We start from the raw sequence: 10,814 nt of genomic DNA on the forward strand, positions 1-10,814 counted from the left end.
TGCATAATGACATTTTGATCAGTGGACTGCATATATGATACTGGTCTCATAAGATAATAATGAATCTGAGGCCAGGCGTGGTGGCTCACACCTGTAATCCCAGCACTTTGGGAAGCTTAGGCGAGTGGCTCTCAACGTCAGGAGTTCAAGACCAGCCTGGCCAACATAGTGAAACCCTGTCTCTACTAAAGATACAAAAAATTAGCCAGACCTGGTGGTAGGCCACCTGTAGTCCTAGCAACTCAGGAGGCTGAGGGATGAGAATTGCTTGAACCTGGAAGGCACAGGTTTCAGTGAATTGAGATCATGCTGCTGCACTCCAGCCTGGGTGACAGAGCGAGATTTCGTCTCAAATAATAATAATAATAATAATAATGACAATGAAAAATTACTGTTGCCTAGTGACATATCATAGCAGTCATAACATCATAGCTCAAGTCATACCTTTATGTTTAGCTGTGTTTAGATAAACAAATCGTTATCATTGAAATATGATTGCTTACAGTATTCAGTACTGTAACATGTTGTACAGGTTTATAGCCTATGAGCAATAAGCTATTCATGTCCTTTGCTCACTTTTTAATGGGAATATTATTATTATTATTTACTGTTGAGTTGCTTGAGTTCCCTGTATATACTGGATACCCTTTGCTATGCAGAAGTTTTTTAGTTTAATATAGTCCCATTTGCCTATTTTGCTTTTGTTGCCTGTGCTTTTGAGGTTTTAGCTATAAATAGTTACCTAGACCAAGTGATTCACCTATACTTTCTTCTTATAGACTTAAATTTTTGGGGTTTACATTTAAGTATTTAATCCATCTTCAGTAGATTTTTGTGTATGGTGAGAGACGAGAGTAGAGTTTCATTCTTTTGCATATAGATATCCAACTTTCCCAGCACCGTTTATTGAAAAGGATCATTTCCTCAGTATATGTTTTTGGCACTTTTGTTGAAAATCTATTGGCTGTAAATACGTAGGTTTATTTCTGGGTTCTCTATTCTGTTTCATGGGCTCTGGGTCTGTTTTTATACCAATACCATGCTGTTTTGGTTATTATAGCCTTTTATATATTTTGAAGCCAGGTAGTGTGATGCCTTCAGCATTGTTCTTTATGCTCTGGATTGCTTCGACTATTTGGGCTCTTCTGTGGTTCCATACAAATTTCAGGATTGGTTTTTCTATTTCTATGAAAAATAATGATAAATATAATAATTCCCTTGGGTAGTGTGGTCATTTTAATGATTTTAACTCTTCTGATTCATGAATATGGCATGTCTTTCCATTTGTTTGTGTTCTCTTCAATTTCTTTCATTAGTATTTTGTAGTTTTCCTTGTAGAAAGTTCTTTCACCTCCTTGGTTAAATTTATTCTCATTACTTTATTTTTACTTTTATAGCTATCATAAATAACATTGCCCTCTTAATTTCTGTTTTTTTTTTTTTTTTTCTTTTTTTGAGACAGAGATTTGCTCTTGTTGCCCAGGCTGGAGTGCAGTGGCACAATCCTGGCTCACTGGAACCCCCACCTCTCAGGTTCAGGCAATTCTCCTGCCTCAGGCTCCTGAGTAGCAGGGATTACAGGCACCCGCCACCAGGCCTGATTAATTTTTTGTATTTTTAGTAAAGACAGGGTTTCACTATTTTGGCCAGGCTAGTCTCAAACTCCTGACCTCAGGTCAATCCACCCGCCTTGACCTCCCAAAGTGCTGGGATTACAGGCGTGAGTCACTGCACCCAGCCTGCCTTCTTAATTTCTTTCTCAGTCAGTTCATTACTTGTGTATAGAAATACTGATTTTTGTATGTTGATTTTGTATCCTGAAAACTTACTAAGTTTATGTGTTAGGTCTAAGAGTTTTTTGGTTGGATCTTTAGTTTTTTCTAGATAAAAGATTATCTCAGCTGCAAAAAGGGACAATTTGAGTTTATTGTTTACTATGACTGATGGTATTGTGTAGTGATAGTGTTTAAATCCTTTTACAGACAATTGTTTAATATTGTTTGGTGGTTTTCCATACTGGTAGCATTTGAGTCCTTTCTCTTGCTCTTTTCATGTTTGCTCTGTGATGGGTTTTTAACTTTTGTGTGTTTTCACAATTATAGATATTGTATTTTTGTTTACAGGTGTAGAACTCCCTTAAGCATTTTTTATAGGACAGGTCTAGTGGTAATGAATTCCTACAGCATTTGCTTTTTTGGGAAAGAAAGATTTTATTTCTCCTTCATTCATAAATGATAACTTTGCTGGGTATAGTATCCTTGACTGACAGCTTTTTTTTTTCTCTTTCAGCACTTTGAATACAACACACCATTTTCTCCTGGCTTGTAAGGTTTCTGCCGAGAAATCTGCTGTTAGTCTGATGGGAGTTTCCTTATAAGTAAGTAGATAACTTTCTCTTACTGTTTTTAGAAATCTCTTGTCTTTGACTATGATGTGCCAGGTCTTGAATAAGATCTTTTTGAATTGTATCTGTTTGGAGATCTCTGAGCTTCTTGTATCTGGATATCCAATTTTTTTGCTAGACTTAGAAAGTTTTCAGCTATTAACACATTAAATAATTTTTTCCATCCTCTGTGTTTCCTTTTTGCCTTCTTGGACACTGGAAATTTGAACATTTGCTTATTTTATGGTACCCCATATCTCCTATAGGCTTTGTTCATTTTTTTTAGTTTTTAAAATTTTTATCTGACTATGCTATTTCAGAAGACCTGTCTTCAAGTTCTGAAATGTTTTCTTCTGCTTGATTTACCCTATTATTGGAACTTTGAATGTATTTTGTATATTATTTAATGAATTCTTCAGTTCCAATTTTTTTCTAGTTTTTAAAAATAATACATATCTTTTGGGTAATTTTATCATTCATTTCCTGAATTATTTTTCTTATTTCTTTGTATTGTTTTTCTGAATTATCTTGGATTTCACTAAGCTTCTCTAATATTATTTTGAATTCTTCTGGGATTTCAAAATTGTTTTTGATTGGGTACTGTTGCTGAAGAATTATTGTGTTCCTTTGGAGGCGTTATATTTCCTTGTTTTAAAAATATTTCCTGTGTCCCTACATTGACATCTGCACATTTGGTGTAACAGTTGCGTCTTTCAATTTTCTGATTTTGCTATCATAGGGCAGGACTTTTTTCCTGAAGATATATCTCTGGTGTTGATTGGGTAGGGTACTTGGCTTTGATTCTGGATATGTGGAGTGATGTAGTCTCCATATAATTTATAATTTCTTAGTTGTAAAAAGCATCAATAATGTCTGTAATTTCCTCAGTGGCTTAGAGTGCAGTGGTTAGTGGAGGCTGCGGTGAAGTTTTGCTGGGGACTTGGACACCAGGTGGGCCTCTCCTTGGGCCCCAGTTGTGGTAGCAGTAGGCCACACATTCTTGTCTTTGGGTCCAAGTGTGTTGTATACTGCCACTAGTGTTCCAAGTTCAAACTGATTCTTGTTCCTCAAGGAGACTTACTTGGGTGCCAGTGGTATCAGGCATGGGCTAGGTGAGTGGGCAAGTTCTTGGACCGCTAGACAGCAGGCGTGGTCTTGGTGATGTTAGTAGCAGTGGCAGGATAATTATCTGGCTCCCAGGCAATTTGCGCTGGTGTTGGTGGTGACTCTGATGGGCTGGGTCAGTCAATTCCCAGACTTGGTGGTGTGTGTGGGTGGATGCCAGCTGTGGTGGTAGCAGCAAGTTGGGTGGGACAAACTTCAGACCTTCAAAAGGAATGCTCAGGTGCTAATGGTGATGGATTGATCTGTGTGGTCCCCAGGCCCCTGAATGGTGTGCTTAGGCACTGGAAAATCAAACCTGGGCCAGGAAGAGTGTTCTTAAGCCCTATGATGGTGTGTGCACGCACTGACTGTGGTAGTCAGGGGGAGATCTCCAGGTCCCTAGAGAAATGCTTGGGTTGAGTGGCAGTGATTGTATTCTAGTCCTGCTGCTTGCAAGTCTGGGACTGCTTTCAGTGGCAGCAGCTTATTTAGGTGCATGGGGAATACTTGTTTTTCTCTTGTTTTTTCAAGGTGGTCGTAGGCCACAGTGGCAGTTGCTGCTGGTAGGGGAGTATTTCCTTGGGACATGTAAAATGCACAGTTGCTTTGCTGCGGGGGCATCATGGAATTGCCAATGGCTCACTTCAGCCATGGCCGTGGCTGCAGGTCGGGAATGTCAATGGAGCTCCAGCAATGTGGAGATGCAGTAACTATTGGGCTTTTTATCCAGGATGTAGTCTGGTGGGGGTTGGGCTCTCAATAGGGTGTCTTACTGTAGCTGCTTAGGGCTCAGGGGTGTGTGGGACTCAGCAGGAGTTCCCTTTCAGGAACAATGCCTTCATGCAGGCTCCAGGCAGCTCCCTAGGTAAGTTTTGGGCCTGCTAGTATCTAGAAACTCTCCTATGACTAGGATTACAGGAGTCTGTGGTAGGAATGTGGATCACTGAGGGCCACTCACTCTTTATCTGCATTAAGGAGCTTCCCTAGGTTCTTAGCAGATCCCAGATGATCAGGCTGCCTTGCTTCCTTCTCCTTCCTTGCTTTAGGTGTTTCTAGTCACTTCTCTGGAACAGATATTTGAGTACCAAATAAACAGATCAAATAAACAGGTATTTGAGTACCACTATATGTCATCTCTTATTCTTTGTCCGTGTCTATGTTTTTCTCTTTTGTGTAAGCATATCTAAGATTACCACTATATATATATTATATATGCATGTGTGTGTATATATATTATATATGCATATATATGTAATATATGTGTATATATATTATATATGCATGTGTATATATATTATATATGCATGTATATACACACATGCATATATACACACACACACACACATATATATACACACACACACACACACACATTTTTTTTTTTTGTGACAGTCTTGCTCTGTCACCCAAGCTGGAGTGCAATGGCATAATCTTGGCTCACTGAAACCTCTGCCTTCTGGGTTCAAGCAATTCTCCTGCCTCAGCCTCCCAAGTAGCTGGGATTACAAGTGCCCACCACCACACCTGCCTAATTTTTTTGCATTTCTAGTAGAGACAGGTTTTCACCATGTTGACCAGTCTGGTTTCAGACTCCTGACCTCAAGTGATCCACCTGCTTTGGTCTCCCAAAGTGTTAGGATTATAGGCATGAGCCACCATGTCCGGCCTCCGGCTTCATATTCTTTATCTTATATTTTAACACAGGAATCCTTTAGGGGTTTAATTATGCTGTTTTAAAAAAATCTTTCTAATGTCTCTTTTTTATGTTGTTTCTAGTAGTAAGCTTATTATATATATTTATGGGGCCTTTATCTAGTGTAGTGCTAATAAACTGGTTCCCATTATAAAAAGCTAAATTTGTTTGCCAATTTCTATGGTATAAATGTTCCCATGATAGTCAATTTTGATACTGTCTGCCAGTTAGTATTGCTAGTTTGACATCACTGAATGTGAAGTTGAAAAGAGGTGCACACAATTGGCTTTCTCAAGTAAGTCTTCATGAGACAGCTCCAGCCCACCACAACCTTTATCTGTAGAAATCCTACTACATTAAGATTGAGAATCAATTATTTATAGGGAATTTGCCTTTGCTTTTGTTGAGCACCTGGAACTGTTCCCAATGTCAGGCCACTTTATATTAATTTCTTAACTTTTTTGGAGCATGTAGATAGTTTTGAGTTGGATCCACAAATTTATTTGAGGAATGCTTCTTTTTTGTTGTTATGTTTTTATTTTTTAAATTGACAGTAATAACTATAATTGCATATATTTATAGGTTAAAATGTTATATTTTGATATGTGTATACATTGTGGGAGGACTGCTTCTGTTAACAGATTCTCAGAGGAGATGTTCTTTTTGTATTTTCCTTCACTCAAGGCCAAAAATAGTTCCCAGTTATATCCTTTAGCAAGGCTGATATTTTTCTATTCGGTCTCCCTTTCAGAGTGTAGCCCTTTAGGCTCTTGGCTTTGTTCAGCATTTCAACTTCAATTCCATATTTTGTGAAGGCCTAAGACTTTCAGCTATTAAAATCCAAGTCTCTTGCTATTTGGAGGTCAGCCAACGCCCTTGGGGTGGCTGCCAGCTTTAGCGCCTGCTTACTAGTCTAGATTCATTCTGGGATCCTTCACTTCTGAATACTTTCTTATTCTCTTGTGAGCTTAACTATGCATTTAAAATAATTTTGAAAAAAATGTTTATCCAGTGTTTTAAAGTGTTTTGTAATGGAAAGGTTTTGAGGATATGTAGACTATAATATTTCTAGAAGCAGAGTTTCCATTTTAAATTTCTAAAACTCTAAGCACCTTTTCTGTTTATCTCTGCGTAACAAATATAACAAACGCAGGGTTTGTAAGAACAATCAATTAATTATGTTTATGATCTGTGGTTAAGAATTTGGAGAGGGCTCAGCTGAGTAATTCTTCTGCTCTATATGGTATCAGCTGGTTCACTTGTGTTTTTCAGCTGGAGGCTTGCCTGGTTTGGAGGGTCCAAGAGGGTTTCACTCACATTTCTGGTGCCTTGGCAGGGACAGCTGAAAGTCTGATCTCAGATGATTTGTTCTATCTATCTATAGTCTCACAGCCCACCTTTATGATCTCTCCAGCAGAATCATTGTATTTCTTAACATCATCACTCAGGGCTCAAAGAGTAAATGCTCCAAGAGTCAGAAGTGGAAACTACCAATTTCTAGGTCTAAAGGTCTGCACATTGTCACCTTTCTCATATTCTATTAGTCAAAACAGTCCTTGAGCCCAGATTGAAGAGGAGGAGGCAATATATAGAGATCACCTAGTCTTACATTTTCCCTCAAAAGATGAAGAAGCCAGGATGTAGAGAAATCAAATAAATTGCTACAATCACACTGTGGCTAGTGTCATGCTTTGGATCCAGTAAATAATAGCCCAGTTTCTGCAAATGAAATGTCCAACTGGAATAGACCCAGGAATCATTGCTACAGATGCTGGTAGGGAATCCAGAATATAGAACAGGTAACGATAACCAGAAAGTAAGCCAGCAGATAACAGGTGGTGGTTTTACACATTAGTTGGTCTGCAGTTCACTGTTTAATAACTAGGTATCCCCACAGGGGAATAAAAAATTGGTGATATTCAGAAATCCAAGAGACAATTAATAAAACAGATATTGAGGACCACTATACTGCAGGGACTGAAGCACTAGTGAGACGAGGGAAGACACAATGCAGTTCCTGGCCTTGTAGGGCTTAGGAGTTGGGCAAGCAGAGGGCGAGCAACCAGAAAGTCTACTAACAGGGAATAAGGCCCTAGCTACTGGTTACTTAGACAAGCAAGCAGAGTTCTAGTTCTAAAAGTGCCGGGATACTGAGATATTTTCCAAGATGAGGACGTGAGTGCAAAGGCCAAGGTAGAGATCTCGTTCTGATTAAAGGATGTTTATCAGATATTAGGGAAAAAAAAGCATTAGCACATTTATTGAAACTGGATAGATGGACATAAAGATGAGTATGCTGAGTTTTGGAGTTTATGGCTAAAGATCTTTAAATTTTTTAGGATTTTCTCAGAGGCTCACCTAAACAGAAATGAAGAGATTGAAAACGTAACCAGTAGTTTATTATTGAAAATATAGAAGATGACTAAAGAAAGTGAATCATAGATACTGATGAGCAGCAGCAAATGATAAAAGGTAACCGAATGGGTAGGCAAAGAAATTAAGTTGTCCCAGCTAGTAAATGGGTGATTCATAAGTATAATATATAGTAATGTAAATAGTAAAATTGGACTCTGTGTTTCAGAAGTTATAAAGTTAATAGCCTATAGAGGCTAGGCAGCAAACATAAATTAGGATGCAGGCTGTTCTGGACTAAATTGTGCTCCCTGAAAATTCACCCCCTTAACCCCCCATGTGACTGTTTTGAAAATAGTATCTTTAAGAGGTAACTCAGGTGAAAAAAGTTATAAGAATGGGACCCTAACCTGATAAGACCAATAGCCTTATAGAATAAGGAAGAGAGACAGAGAGAGAGAGAGATAGATATCTACATATAAAAAGAAGAAAGGTGATATGAAGACACAGCAAGAAGGTGGCAGTCTGCAAGCCAGGAAGAGAGCCCTCAACAGAAACTGAGCTTGTCAGCACCTTGACTGTGAACTTCTAGGCTCCACAGTTGTGAGAAAATAATACCTATTTTTTTTAAGACACCCAGACTTTTGTATGTTATTATGGCAGCCCAAGGAGACTAATACATGGACCAAATTTAGTATAACAGGGCAAGCAGTAGAGAATACAATTGGGATTGGTGGACAGAGTCTTGAAGTAGAGCACAAAAGCCTCTTCCAAAAGGAGCAGATGCTACTGAGCTCCAGTGAATTGAGGTTGAGCTTGGTGGGAGGGAATAGGGAAATATACGCAAAGAAATGTGGTGGTAGACATTGATAGCTTCTTCTAGGTTAGGCAGGGCTCTGAAAGATTATCCTCAAACTGCTATCCAAGGTCCTCATTTGCCTTAGGCCAAAGTGTTTTTTAAAATGAATGGAGCTGATATACATGAAGTTCAGTGTAGGGCGAGGCGGGTAGTTGAGACAGTAATCCTTTCAAATTTGCAGACCACCTGGGGTGGATGGTGGCTCATGGCCCTCAGTGGGTTCCTCACATGCCTCTCTCCCTCATAACCTGCCAGAATTGATAATTTTCGAAGCCCTGGGGTCAAAGCCTACTCTAGGATTCCTAGCTCAAACCAATTTAAAATATTGTGTGGTTTTGAGTAGATAGTTCTCCAAAGAAGATATACAAATGACCAAAGAGCACATGAAAAGATATTCAACATCACTAATCAGTAGGGAAGTACAAATCAAAATCACAATGAGATACCATCTCATATTCATTATCATGGCCATTATATATGTAAAAAAGAAAATAACAAGTGATGGTGAAGGTGTAGAGAAATTTTAACTTTTGTGGTCTGTTGGTGAAAATATAAAATGGTGTAATTGCTATGGAAAATAATATGGCAGTTCTTCTAAAAATCAAAACTAGAATTACCATATGATCAAGCAATTTTACTTCTGGGTATAAACCCCAAATAATTAAAACCAGATTCTCAAGGAGATATTTGTACAACTATGTTCATAGCAGTATTATTCCTAACAGCCGACAGGTGGAAGCCACTCAACTTTCTTTTTTTGGGCATATGAAAATCCATTACTACTGTGTTTTCACCATTAAAATTTATGATCTTGATCTTTACTTCTTGCCTTTGTATAGGGCCAAAAGAGACACACTGGCTACTTTGACAACCTTAAAGCGGACTCCAGGAATATCACCAACAGCATGACTTTTGCGACCAAATTCAGCAACCAGAACTTCATCGTTTTCCTGAATTAAGTTCAAGCAACCGTCGTTGGGTACAAAGGCTGTGATTTTCTTGCCATTCTTGATCAGCTGGACCCTGACACATTTCCTAATGGCAGAATTCGGCTGTTTGGCTTCAACTCCTACTTTTTCCAGCACGATTCCTTTTGCACGAGAAGCACTTCCAAAAGGGTTGGCCTTCAGGGCTGTACCCAAATGGACTTTCTTGTACTGTTTATCATGCCACTTCTGGTCTCATCGGTGACTACAGAGCTTCCTAGCAGTATGAAGTCCATGACACTTGCACATCCTATCGGAGCGATGGGCCTGAGCCAGAGAGAAGCAGCCGGAAGCCACTCAACTTTCTATCAGCAGATGGATGGTTAAATGAAATGTAGTATATACGTATAGCACATTTATATATATAAAAGCGTTATTTCGCCATAAAAAGAAAGGAAATTCTGACACATGCTGCAACATGAATGAACCTTGAGGACATTAAGCTAAGTGGAATAAACCACTCACAAAAAGATAAATACTGTATAGTTCTGCTTGTATAAGGTACCTAGAGCAGTGAAATTCATAGAGACTAAAAGTGAAATGGTAGTTGCCAGGGACTGGGGTGAGGAGGAGAAAATGAGGAATTTTTAAATGGATATAGAGTTTCAGTTTCGTAAGATAAAAAGTTCTGGTGATGGCTGCACAGCAATATGAATGTGCTTAATACCACTGAACTGTACTCTTACAAATGATTAAGATGGCCAGGCACCATGGCTTACGCTTATAATCTCAGCACTTTGGGAGGCCAAAGGAGATGGATCACTTGAGGTCAGGAGTTCGAGACCAGCCTGGCCAACATGGTGAAAGCCTGTCTCTATTAAAAATGCAAAAATTAGCTGGGCATGGTGGCAGGTGCCTATAATCCCAGCTATTTGGGAGACTGAGACATGAGAATCTCTTGAACCTTGGAGGTGGAGGGTGCAATGAGCTGAGATCACGCCACTGCACTCCAGCCTGGACAACAGAGTGAGACTCTGTCTCAAAAATAAAATAAAATAATAAAATAAAAAATAATTAAGGGGTAAATTTTGTGTTACATGTACTTTGTCATTATTAAACAATTATTTTGCAGGCTAACACCACATGAACCAAACATTTTGATGAGCTGGAACAGCCTACGAGTTGCCAACTTACAGCCTTCAGGATTTAGCAATAGCTGAAATAGCCAATATAGGACCAATAGTAATGACTGAATTCAGCACAATGATCTTGAAGTAATGAATAAATTCAGCATTATGAATTTGTTTTTAAAGATGTTTGGGTATTACTCAGGCAAAAAAGTTACTTCCCATTGAGGTTCAATGTTGAAATCTTATTTGAATTTGTATGTTGTTAAGCTTTGATATAACGATAGCATGACTGGCAAGGGGAAGAGGTATATCATAAAACAAAGAAGAGCTTGTTGCTCAGATAAGGAATGAAAATAAATTTGAAAGC

General features: G+C 38.7%; 1 pseudogene; it reads right to left on the minus strand.

The window, feature by feature from the left end:
• Nucleotides 1-9,139: 9,139 nt before the first annotated feature.
• On the minus strand, nt 9,140-9,626 carry LOC722876 (small ribosomal subunit protein uS12 pseudogene; annotated as a pseudogene).
• Between the last annotated feature and the right edge of the window lie 1,188 nt (nt 9,627-10,814).

Source organism: Macaca mulatta, chromosome 5 (genome assembly GCF_049350105.2).
Source record: "Macaca mulatta isolate MMU2019108-1 chromosome 5, T2T-MMU8v2.0, whole genome shotgun sequence".
Classification (NCBI taxonomy): Eukaryota; Metazoa; Chordata; class Mammalia; order Primates; family Cercopithecidae; genus Macaca; species Macaca mulatta.